Below are 3,268 nucleotides of genomic sequence, written 5' to 3' on the forward strand. Positions count from 1 at the left end.
AAAAAAAAAAAATTAGCCAGGCGTGGTGATGGGTGCCTGTAGTCCCAGCTGCTTAGGAGGCTGAGGCAGGAGAATGGTGTGAACCCGGGAGGCAGAGCTTGTAGTGAGCTGAGATTATACCAGTGTACTCCAGCCTGGGCAACACAGCAAGACTCCCTCTCAAAAAAAAAAAAAAAAAAAAAAGTAGAGACACGGTCTCATTATGTCGCCCAGGCTGGTCTCAAGCAATCCTACCTCTTTGGCCTCTCAAAGTGCTGGGATTACAGACATGAGCACCTTGCCCAGCCTATGCCTACACATTTCTTAATGGATAAGAATAGGTATTGAATGTGTATGTGTCAAGAAGGGGAATGAGCTGGCAAGAGAGGGAAGGAAACAGTTTATATTGAGCCTTCAACTCCCAAAACCTGAATCGACTGGGGGCATTGAGTTAACAGGAACCAGAAGAGACGGTAATTTTTAGAATAGAACAGAAAATAATTCTACTTGGTAGGAGAAAGGAAATCAGTAAACGGTATATTGAAGCCCTGGGAACTTCTGCCATGAAGAAAGAACATATGGGTATAAAACTAAGAAAGACCAAGGTATTTAAGAGAATACCAAAGATTCTACAGAAAAAAGGTACTAAAGGAATATTCAAGGACAATCTGGCTTTCTACGACCCTTGCTCTGGAAATAAAACCCAAAGGAAGTTAACCACGACCTCCTGAGCAGAGGCTCTTCCTGACCTTGGTTAACACACTAGAGCTTCCTGGAGGGAGATGAAGATTTTATTATTATTTTTTTTTAAATTATGGGGTCCCAGGTAAATTTATCTTACCAACTTTTCTCTAATTATACAAAAAATAAAATTATTCCCATAAGAAGAATACTGGAACAGATGGGCTGCATAATCTATTTGAAATTTTTTCCCACCTGTATTTTTGGGCATCTGGGTATTAACCTGGGATTTCAGGGGAAGGCGTATGCTCAGAAGTGAAAGTCATTTGGAGATAGACACAGCTTAGTTGAGAAGACCCTCATCATTCCTAGAAAAGGCCCAAGACAGGGCAGCAATTTAAGAATGTTCCAGTTGGTGAGCAAGAAGTGTCTGAAAAAATAAGCTTCGATAAATGAAAGTTTAAGTGCTGACCTTTCTGCTGTTGCCAGCAGATTGCAAAATTGTGTGAGAGTGTGTTTGTGTGTCTTTGAATCCTACAATGCAGTTTGGTTCTACCTATGGGGTAAAGGACCTGCATGGAGTATTTTTGGAAGTGTACAGTGGTACAAACATGTGAGAGAGTGATTTGGGTATATGAGACAAAAGCCTTAACAAGATAAAACTTTGAACCCCTTTTAGTAAGGCTATTCTTAGTAAACAATTAAATACATGTGCAAATATTTTAGTTCTAAGTACTTCCATTGCAGCATTAATTAAAATACTCCAAACCTGGAAATCTAAACATCTGATAGTGGGAGTCAAGATAACAGATTTATTTTTTGTATCCATACAATTGAAAACTGTGGGATCTTTGAAAATATTACGCATGGAAGACTATTTTGATCAGGTTTAAAAAGCACCCCAAATAATATGATAAAAAAAAGTAAAATAATGTATCTTTTTTGAGGTATGTACATATGCACATGTATTGAGTATTAAGACTTGGAAAGATCAGCGTCTTCATGGTGATTATCTCTGGTTGATGTTTTTATGGGTGTCCTGAAATTTTATTATTTTTTTTGCATTTCTACAATTTTCTGCAATTAACATACATTGCTTTTATAATTAGACATTTTTTAATGATCATGTTTTAAGGGGGAAAAAATCCAGCATAGTTCTTCCTTTCCAGCTTTATCGATGAGAGAAGCGAGACATAATTTTTAATAAGTGAATAGCTGTGAGGTTTGCGATGTTTAATATACATCTCATGAATGGACACAATATCCTGTGAAGTATAAAATCCTTTTATCTTAATTTTACCCTTATTTATAAGAAGCTGAGAGGTAAAGGGATTATATACTGCTTGAGAATAGAAAAGCTGAATTCAACCCAGGTGGGCTGGTACCAAAACCCATATTATTTTCACCACACCAGCTGTCACCCAGTTCCCAAATGATCTTCCGGAGAAGTCCCTTACCCCTGCTTTTGATTTCCCGGAGTTCTTGCCTCAAATTGGCTTTGAGAAGCCAAGACTGCCTTTTAGGGGGAAAAAAACTCACAAGAGTTTATAGTCTATCTGATTTTAAATACCCAACAAATATTAACCCTTGGAGAAGGATTATTTCTGCCCTTGCTCCTCTTTCTGGGACAGAGAGTGTACTGAGCCTAGGATAATAGTATCTAGTAATAGGACACAGGCTGAAGAAAGAGGCAGGCTCTTCTGTGACAGCACAGAGGGAGCATTAGACTTGGTGCTATAGAATCCGGTAACCTTGTAACTGCTTCACTGGCGGGGTCCAAGGTGAATCTGCATCCCCATTCCCAGTGGCCCACCCAGAAGAAATTCAATGAATTAACAAATAAATGAGAAGTGGGTGAACCTTCCTCCAAGAGTGGGGTAATCTGAAGGATGAAATCTACCAAGTGCAGTGGAGGAGGGAGTAGAGAGAATGTCCAAAGGGAGAAAATGGCTTTTACTTTCTAACTGCAAAATAGGTAATGGTAAGGCATAACGTTAAACACTTAGACAAAAGGTCCTATCTCTATTCACTTGCTGGGAGAGTTGATGCTAAACTGAAGACATAGGGGAGCCGTTGGCCCTGGGCTTGGCCTAAGTTGGAATGTACAACTCAAACCCAAAGTGTAGGATTGTTTGACACATGTCAAGTCTTGTTTCACACTGATCCCTAGTGTGTAAGTGACTGACTGATGCTAAGTTACCAATAGATTTTACCACTCGTCTCTTCTCATCTTAGTTGATTTTATTTTATTTTCTGAACGGATGGAGCATTAACATGTTTCTAGAAGTCAAAACTATATAAAAGATATACTCCGAGAATTATTTCTCCCTTCTGTACCCACTCCATCTTGTTCCTCCTAGCCAGCTCTTGAAGGTAAACAATTTCATAGCTTTCTAGCTTTTCCTTTGTGTTTCTGTTTGGAAAGATGAGTGCATGTATATGCATTTCATCTTTTTTTCCTCTTCTAACACAAAAGGTAGCATTCTATATATTCCTTTTGCACTTTGCTTTATTTTAACCTGACGCTATCTCCTAGAAATCACTCTATAATCATTTTATACAAATCTTCCTTCTTTCTTTCTTTTTTCCTTTTCTTTCTCTCTCTCTC

This window comes from Rhinopithecus bieti, unplaced genomic scaffold, assembly GCF_001698545.2.
Source record: "Rhinopithecus bieti isolate Rb0 unplaced genomic scaffold, ASM169854v2 scaffold_2574, whole genome shotgun sequence".
Taxonomy (NCBI): Eukaryota; Metazoa; Chordata; class Mammalia; order Primates; family Cercopithecidae; genus Rhinopithecus; species Rhinopithecus bieti.